Here is a 10,000-nt window from a genome sequence, read left to right as displayed (position 1 = left end):
TGACCTAGAAGAACACACACACAGACACACACAGACACACACAGACACACATGAAAGAAAATAAAAAACAGTGGCTTGCATGGATTTGCATAACAGTACCAGTGATCTGAACTGGGGTGGCCTACTAAAAGTGACCCATTTGGAAGCCAATCCAAGAAAAGACAGACAGACAGACAGACAGACACACACACACACAAGTCCCAAGTAACTAGGCTTAGGAGTCTGAATCATGTACTGAATCAGAGTCCAGACTCAATGAGCTTCATTTCTGTTTCGTATCGGTTTCAGTCCGAATCAACCCCCTACTTTCTGTTAATGGAGTCCGAATCAACCCCCTACTTTCTGTTGATGGAGTCCGAATCATCCCCCTACTTTCTGTTGATGGAGTCCGAATCAACCGCCTACTTTCTGTTGATGGAGTCCGAATCAACCCCCTACTTTCTGTTGATGGAGTCCGAATCAACCCCCTACTTTCTGTTGATGGAGTCCGAATCAACCCCCTACTTTCTGTTGATGGAGTCCGAATCAACCCCCTACTTTCTGTTGATGGAGTCCGAATCAACCCCCTACTTTCTGTTGATGGAGTCCGAATCAACCCCCTACTTTCTGTTGATGGAGTCCGAATCAACCCCCTACTTTCTGTTGATGGAGTCCGAATCAACCCCCTACTTTCTGTTGATGGAGTCCGAATCAACCCCCTACTTTCTGTTGATGGAGTCCGAATCAACCCCCTACTTTCTGTTGATGGAGTCCGAATCAACTCCCTACTTTCTGTTGATGGAGTCCGAATCAACTCCCTACTTTCTGTTGATGGAGTCTGAATCAAGTCCCCAGTCTTTGTGGTTCAAGTCTGATTTAATTTCCCAGCCTCTGGGGTTCCAAAACAACTACCTAGTTTCTGGGTTCTGAATCTGAATCAAGTCTGAATCAGGTCTAGGCTCCTTGCCTCAACTAAACTGAAATCTATAATATTTTTAAACACTCACACACGTAGCACTAAGACCACTTCCTAGTTTCTCCACTCACTGTCCACACTCTCAGCTCCACTGTCCAGAGACAGACAGACAGAGAGAGGGGGGGGAGAGAGAGAGAGAGAGAGAGAGAGAGAGAGAGATCATTTTAAAGTTTGGTCAGAATAATCAAACACAAGCAACAGAAATCAAACAAAAATAAAATTCTGAATTAAAAACACGAATTAAGGTTAAATAAGGTTACTATAAACACAGCAGGAAAAACAGCAGGAATCTGGGAAAAATATCCCATTGAGAAGCTTTTAATCAGTTATTAATGTGTGTATTAATGCAGCTCCACTGGCCAACACTCACCCACACACACACACACACACACATACACAGAGTTATTTATACACAACTTCCTTTTATTTATCCAGTTCATTGTTCAGCCAACATCTGCCGCAGAGCTGCAAAACAATAGACAGGCCACACACACACACACACACACACACACACCTGCTGGGGGCAGGCACCAAACTAAAGACATAAAACTCTAATTTTTGTCCTTTTTCTCAGCATCTCTACTAAACATATTTACTACATCCACAACATGCTCATGTCTTTTCAAACTGAAGTTTAGAAACTCTTTTTAAAAAAAAAAAAAACTCTTTAAAGTTACAGAGAATGTGGAGTCAATAAGAGCTGAGAAAAGTCTAGGTCTGCTCTCGCTACAGATATGATCACACCCAGAGTCTGCCAGTAAATGATTAAAAAAAAAAAAAACAAAGAGGCTCAGTCAGACATGCTAGGCTTCTCCGCTCTCTGCTTGCCACAAAAAGAAAAAAAAAAAAAACATCAAAGAGTTGAAAAGTCCAAACGTTGAAAATCATGAAAAATATGAGGTCACTGCTTTATTCCTCTTCCATAAGTGGGTGATATTAATTTCTTTTTGCTGTTTCAGATTGTTTAAATAGGCAGCCACTCTAAATTGCTGAAAGCACTAACTGCATGAAAGTAAACGCAGACAGAAAATGCTACAAAACTAAACAACGCGAGTTACAAATGAGTTTCAGTGGCGATTCAAACAGTGAATATAAACTTACTGAAAAATTACCTTTCAGCCGCTTACAAACAGCAGTGGTTGTTCTCCTCAAACACACTGTTCCACCTTAAAAGACCATTTAAGAGTTTAAGAGCTTCTGAACGTAAACAAATCAGAGGGGACTGTAGATCCCCACAGTCAGAGACATCCCCTTTAAGGCCAGGAATTATATTATATAAAGTAATTTGATCAAGATTCTGTGCAATTCACCAATTCTAACACAAACACACATCTACAGCTGCGATGGAAAAGTATCCAGTGTCAGATAAATAGTGATCTTGTTATGGAGGGAAAAGGTGGAAACATTTACTGCACAAAAACAGATGGGTTCAAAACAGACTGACACACACACACACACACACACACACACAATGGAAAAGATCACAGTGGGATCAGGGGTCTGTCTCACATCCCACGAATAAGGATTTCGTGATTAAGTTTTAGATCTAATTACCTGGATGTTTTATTACACATTGGAGGATCGTTGGTTAATTAATAGAAAAGCAAACGGGGCAAAGCAGAGCAGCAGACGGTTCCTGTGAATTAAAAAAGAAAATCAGGATTGTTCTAGAAAGAAATTCTCACTTAGAGAGGGTTTCAAATAAATGCATGAAAAATCATAAAAATGTATAAAGGCATTTAATCAGGGACCGAAGATATGACATTCATCACTGTCCAATAAAACCTCTGTAAAACACTCTCTCTCACGCCCACACACACACACACACACACACACACACACACACACACCTCAGCTTTCTGCCTCCTGTCATAGTAAATGTGAAAGTTTAGGGGGTTACAGCTTTTGAAAGCTTCCTCCAGAACCACAGGAGCTTCACATGTAAAACAAACACACACACACACACACACACACATGTATCTGTGTGGATGTTTTATATAAGTACTACTAGCTTAACCCTAACCAGCCTTAAAACAGGTCTTCACCCCAATATCTAATCGTTAACACTGTGGGGACCGGCTGGTGGTCCCCACAAGGAAGACAAGTCCCCACAATGTGAGTGTTTAACAGGTTTTCTTTCCACACACACACACTTTCAGGAGTGCCACATTTCCTGAGCGTGAGTGTTGTCTCAAAATGGACGAATGAACTGTAAACAAGATCACTATCACAGCAGCGTCACATATTTTCCCAACACTGTGCGTAAGTCAGAGACCACCATTTGTTTGGTTCATGTCCGTTCAAAACAGCCTTTAACTACAAGGTGTTCGTATTTCTGCAGCACTGGGGGATGTTGGAAGCATATGTTCAACAGAAAATCCACAGCAATAATGATATTTTAACCACAGTCCAGTAGTCATCATCTTCACCCATTGCTTTTATTCCAGGTTCTTAACTTTTCAGGAGACTCAGCTCAAATGGAGGCTCATTTCACTAAAGAGAAATCTACAGCCACACCGTTGGTCAGATACAGGCTGTTTTTGGCGCCACACCAGGTCTTGCGGGGTTGTCATGGTTCCCTTTTCTGGAAACTCCTTTTACTTTGCCATTCAGTCGCCTCAGTCAGAAGGCCGTGTGTGTGAGGAAAACACAAGCGCAAAGTGATGTAAATATTTTTGAAAGAAATGCTGCAGGAGCTGGGGAGGCCCCCCCCCCACACACACACAACTGGTACAGTTGACTTGTTTGTAATGCTAAGGGATCTTTATGCATCTTTCCTCCCTCAGACAGGAAGTAGCCATTTGTCAGCGCCACAAATAAACACTGTTTACTTCCTGTTAGTGTCCACAACCAATCACTGGCATTCCTCTGCCGCGGTCAGACGACGGAGACACAAAGAACAGCTAGAGAGAACTGTGTATGTGTGTGTGTATAATTTTCATTCATCAGGTCAGACCCTGTTTATACCAGATACTGCATTAAAATAAATAAATAACAAGCTGAGATGATTTTCAAGAATCAAATCTGTACTTGTGTGAGGACGACTGCTCCGAAAAAATAAACACATCTATTTACCCAAGCCACATTCAACAACCAAACCTCCACACAATGATGTGACTCCGCCCCCTGCTCTTTTGAATACGGGGAAGACACCGCCTTCTGAAACAAAGCCCCTCCCAAAACGAATGACCCCACCCACTACTGTTCAACCTATGACAGGCTCCGCCCACTACAACAAAACCCCAGCCAAATTCTACAACCCCATAAAAAAACATAAACAAACCCCTCCCCCAATGCTGTGACTCCTCCCCCCGTCCTTCGAAGAGAGTCCACACCTCAGACTAAAATCCAGCCACATACTGAGACACTCTTCCTGCTGTTTTGAAAACAAAGAACACTTTAGCCTCAAGAACAAAGCCCCTTGGAGAATGGTGACTCCTCCACTCTGTTTTGCACATGGTTAAGACTATGCCCATAAGGCTATGAACCAAAGCCCCTCCCACTATGGCGACTCCTCCCCATGTTCTCCACAGAGAGAGGATTTCACAGTTGGGACCAAAACCCCTCCTGAGAACATGACACCGCTGTCTATTTTGCATAAAAAGAGACTGCACCCTGCATGAGAACATCACTTTCTATTTCCCTCACAGTGCAAAAGAATAGAAACTAAAGTGAAATCAAATGGGAACACATGTTCAACACACACACACACACACACACACACACACACACACACTCATCACTGGAATATTCCAAATATAGGGAATTTTTTTTCCTATTCGCTGGGTTTTCTCTGCTCTCTGCTTCCTCTAAAATAACCCACAGAATATTTTCCTGTTTTCCACGCTGATAAAAATGGACAGTACAAAAGAACCTTGGGACGGTGGCTGGCAGTAAATGGCAGTAAGTGCCATGGGAACATTCCTGTGATCATTTTAGGCTCCTTAGAGAAAATCACAGAAAACACACACACTTCACTACGTTCCAGTGCATTTCTGTATGCAATAAACTCTTTACCCTACTGCACTAATACTGAGGATTACACACTTATTGTGATTGGCCCATTACAGCCATGAAAACATGCCCACCCCATTACTTTAACCAGAAAACGTGTGCTTTTATCTTCAGTCGGCAGAGCTGGACGATACGGCCAACATTTATATCATGATATATTTCTTAATTTTGGTCGATACGATATAATTCCAACATCAATAAGAAAAATATAAAATCCACTGAAAAACCTCCAAGAACAAACATCATGAAGAATCCCCATCAAACATAAACCTCTTGGACTGTCAACAACAACATTTTTAAACACACCTTAAAACTGAGCAAATGAACTGACAGCAGCGCCCTGTGATGACCGTCACTCAATAATCTTCAATACTGATGTGTTTAAAAGTCATATTATTGTTATTGAAACATTTCATATTGTGATACACAGTGGAACCTCTACCTATGAACTTGATCCGTTCCGTGACCCGGTTCGTAAGTAGAAAAGTTCGTTTCTCGAGTCAATGTTCCCCATTTAAAATAATGGAAAAGCAATTAATGTGTTCCAGCCCCCGCCCCGAAAGTCACCCTTTTTGCACTGATATATGTTTACAACACTCTCAAATTAGTAAAAAATACATGTAGCGTTACTAAAAATAAAAGAGAAATACAGTGGAAACAGTAATAAAAAAGAAATAATAAAGTTGTAAGTGGTTACACATCGCTACCTTGAAGACGTGACGACTGGCTGGAGGAGTAACACAGGCACTGGCTGTATGACGGGAGGTGTGGGGGGGGGGGGGATAACGGAGAGTAGGTGGTGAATGTGGGGAGACGAAGCGTAGATACGGTTTAACTTAGCACGAATTTTAATGTCTGCTATTTACAATAATGCTAAATTGCTAAAGCTACAATGTGCTAATCTTAAAAGCTCACTCCAGTCTGGGCGCTGGGAGACTCGCCTATTGGGGTCAGTGGCCATTTCCAGCCGCCGGCTCAGAGGAGGCTCGAGTTCGTTTCTAGAGTCGTGGTTCGTTGGTGGAGGCAAAAAATATTCAAATGCCTGCTCGTTAGTAAAAGTTGGAAAGTTCGTTATTAGAGGTTCCACTGTATATTGATATATAATGGTTGTCCAGCCTTAACAGTAGGCTACTTTAAAGACTAGCTAAAAGACTAGAGTGCAAGATGCTAGTGGCAGTCAGGGATACACAGGTCTCTTAAAAGCACAAGGAAGTAACAAACAGCAAGAAATCACCATTCGTCCCTAGGTTTAAAAAGTTAATGCTTTGTTTGTTGTTTTTAATTCATGAATATTCATTTATTTTTGACCACCCAGAAATCACAGGTAAAAATGGTCAGACGAGTTCTGCTAGCGTCAAGCTAAAATCACACTAGCTTTAACTCCTTAAATCCATCAATTGTGACCTTTGACATCCATCTTCAGTGTTTCAGTCTTCAGACAGACCACACACACACACACTTTAAATAAGAGTTCAGGCCCAATGACGCTAATGACGACTGGAAACAATTAACAGAAGACTAAAAGCTGGATCTTAACCTTCCTCCTACCTCACATCTCAACTTTACAGGTTTGTGAATGTCCTTTCCCACAATTCCCTAAAGATCCCAGATAAATCATTCCATTCATGAATGCTTTAAGTCTTTTACATTCAACAACAATAACAACACAGTGTGTAGAAGCAGGTTTGATTTTCGTTTGTGTAGAATTCATATCTTTGCCTTGACATGACAACAATGTTACGGCTGTGGTGTTAAGAATAGAGTCTTTCCTGGAGGGAGATTCCAGTCTACTGCAACACACACACACACACACACACACACACACACACACACTTCCTTTTAACCTTGATTAAAGTATTAAGGCCATAAGAGTAGAGGAATACATGAACAAACACATGCGACAAAAATGTCAACAACGGTGCAGAGCCTATGGTCAAATTCTGCACCTGCATAGCCCAGGAAACACACACACACAGTCTCTCTCTCTCTCTAACACACACACACACACACCATCTCTTTCTCTCTGTCTCTCAAACACACACACACACACACACACACAGTCACTCCTACACATTTAACCCCCCAAAAAATTCCATAACCCCACAATCCACATTCTGCACACACACACACAGGGATGTTCTCTGTGTGTGTGTGTGTGTGTGTGTGTGTGAGGATGTTGGAAAGGTGACTGATGAGGTCATGACAGACAGCAGCCTTGATTGGAGGACAGCTGCTGCTTCCTGTAGCTCATTTTACACACACACACACACACACACACACACACCATAAACTTTAACTCTCTCAGCTTCAACACCAATGTCCACTTCACAGTCAGATCTGAAGTCATAGCTTCAAATTAGAAACGGATAATAAAGGCCTCCATTTCTGAACCTTTCTCAACAGAGCAAACGGAAACATCAGTCCCAAGTCTAATGGAAGAACATATAACAAAATTGTTATGTAATTATAGACCACAATATTAACACACACACACACACACACACACACACACAAAATCACAAAGGACTCTAAGGAAGTCTATTCAGTTCATTTGAATATTTGGTTAAAGGCAAAGTTTTGCATGCTGAGATTTTGGATAAATTTGCTTGCAGTGAACAAAACACACACACACACACCCACTGAAGTAGGAAAGACATACAGGATTAGTGACTTCTCCCCTGTACCTAACTCTTACAAGTCACTGATTTACATTAAACTGTGCATTAAAATATTTGTTTTTTAAACAAAATTGACACAAGTTAAAATGTCAGAAAGGAGAGAGAGAGAGAGAGAGAGAGAGAGAGGATAAATCTGAGAGGAAACAAAAGCCTAAACAGACCTAAGTCCTTGTGAAGCACTTTCTTTACCCTCTCTCTTGCAACTCGTGAAGGACGGGTTAAAGGTTGTGTCCCCTACACAAAGCCACACACGACCCCCCCGGGTGGGGCTGGAGGTGGTAGTATTTCCCACACTCTCACTCACACACACACACACACACACAAAAACACCACTTATAAAGTCATTCACTTATGTATGGCATTTATTTCCAGACAAATGAAGACTGACAGACAGAAAGTGAGAGAGAGAGTGAGAGAGAAAAGTGTGTGTGTGTGTGTGTAATAGGGGTTAGAGGAAATGTCCCACACTGCCCGCGGGCCCTGACTGCATCATTAAATATCACATCAGCAAAACATGAGACATTATACCCAGCAACACTCTCTGTCTCTGTCTCTGTCTCTTTCTCTCTGTGTGTGTGTGTGTGTGTGTGTGTGTGTAGTACAAGTATTAGATGGCATGATATTCACCTACCATTGTTATATACACATACATAAATGTGTACACAGTGAGAGAGAGTGGTGTGTAAGATTTAGGCCAATAGAAATGCTCCAAAATGACCTGTAATAAAATCTCTTTTTACACTGATCATATATAAAAAGCAGGTTTAATGTGGGCACTGGATCATTCTCAGCGCTGCAGTGACACTGACGTGGTGGTGGTGTGTTAGTGTGTGTTGTGCTGGTGTAGAGTGGATCAGACACAACAGCGCTGCTGGAGTTTTTAAACCCCTCAGTGTCCACTCACTGTCCACTCTGTGAGACACTCCTCCCTCGTTGGTCCACCTTGTAGATGTAGAGTCAGAGACAGTAGCTCATCTGTCGCTGCACAGTGTGTGTCGCTCGTCCTCTAGTCCTTCATCAGTGACACAGGACGCTGTCGGCTGGATGTTTTTGGTCGGGGGACCGTTCTCAGTCCAGACACTGAGGGGGTTTTAAAACTCCAGCAGCACTGCTGTGTCTGATCCACTCAACCTGCGGGAGCCTTGACCATTGAAAATCAGGGTGAAAGGGGGCTAACAAAGTAATGTAACAAAAGGCTCTATTTGTAGAATTGTACTGTATATTAGGTATAGTTTTATCAATGGACAGTACAAATGAACACTTTGTAATTTTGTGGCTGAGTAGTTTATCCACAAACTGCATTTTCACATGGTTTCCCAATGCCCTGAAACACTAAGACAGGGTTGACTGGGCTAACTGTACAATGAAGACGTTAAATAAATAAATAATTTATCCAGGGGTTTGTTGGTCTTGTTAATACACTGAAAAAAACAATATCTTTCATTCTACTCTTAAAAGGAACCTATACTGATGTTAAACCAAACAAGCACACAACTGCTTACCTGTGTTTGTCCTGGCTGTTTTACTGCAGTCTGTCAAACTATGATCTGTGCCTTTAGTTAATCTTTGGTTTGACATTTATTCATATATTATATTAATAACTTTGATGATGATCAGAGGTCAGTAAAGTTTAAAGCTCTTCTCTCAACGTAGTTTAGTAATTAATGTCATTAGCGGAACCTTCGTATTCCTTCTCCGTTTTCTGTCGTGGTGAATAAACGGCGGCGCGGCAGATTGTGCGGTTTAATTGGGTAGCGTTCCAAAAAACGCAGTCGAAAACTACGTAGGGCGTACTTCAAAATGGCACTTGTGCCCTTTAGTGTATTTTATATAGTGCACGAATACGAGTTTAGGAACACTACCTTAGCACTCACGATGTTTACATCAGAATATTATTTCTAACTAGAAAAATATCATTTATACTAGCTGAATATAGAATTATAACATGTCAGATTTAAACATTGGCAATTATAATTGATAGTATTTTATGTAAAATTACAGGTAACAAGTACATTTCCACAGTGCACAACACCAACTTATATATTCCCCCCTTTACAGTTAACACAACGGTACCTGAACTTTGTTTATATTTATATTTAATTTGTGATAATACCCAAATAACAAAATCAAACACACAAAGCCATAATTTTAAAGCCAGTACATTGTTTTAAAATGTTATCCATGTTATAAGCTTCACTGGCCATAAATGAGCACTTTGCATTTCTACCACTACAGACTAGTCTATCTGTTGCTTTGGGAATGTTAGCCCTATTTCCCCTTCTTTAATGTTCATGGTCAGGAGCACCTCAGAGCAAGTATGATTTGGGTGGTGGATCATTCTCAGCACCTCACT

General features: G+C 41.3%; 1 protein-coding gene across 1 annotated transcript in view; it reads right to left on the bottom strand.

Annotated features, from left to right (window-relative positions):
* Positions 1-9,222, bottom strand: part of LOC136696678 (pleckstrin homology domain-containing family G member 1) — a 61,659-nt gene extending 52,437 nt beyond the window's left edge. Inside the window, exon 1 of the mRNA XM_066671285.1 lies at positions 9,150-9,222. The gene's annotated coding sequence lies outside the window, so the exon portion shown is untranslated. The remainder of the gene's footprint in view (positions 1-9,149) is intronic.
* Positions 9,223-10,000: the final 778 nt, after the last annotated feature.

The sequence above is a fragment of the Hoplias malabaricus genome, chromosome 5 (assembly GCF_029633855.1).
Source record: "Hoplias malabaricus isolate fHopMal1 chromosome 5, fHopMal1.hap1, whole genome shotgun sequence".
Taxonomy (NCBI): domain Eukaryota; kingdom Metazoa; phylum Chordata; class Actinopteri; order Characiformes; family Erythrinidae; genus Hoplias; species Hoplias malabaricus.
Note: the sequence above shows the minus strand (reverse complement) of the source record. Positions and strands in the feature narration are given on the sequence as shown.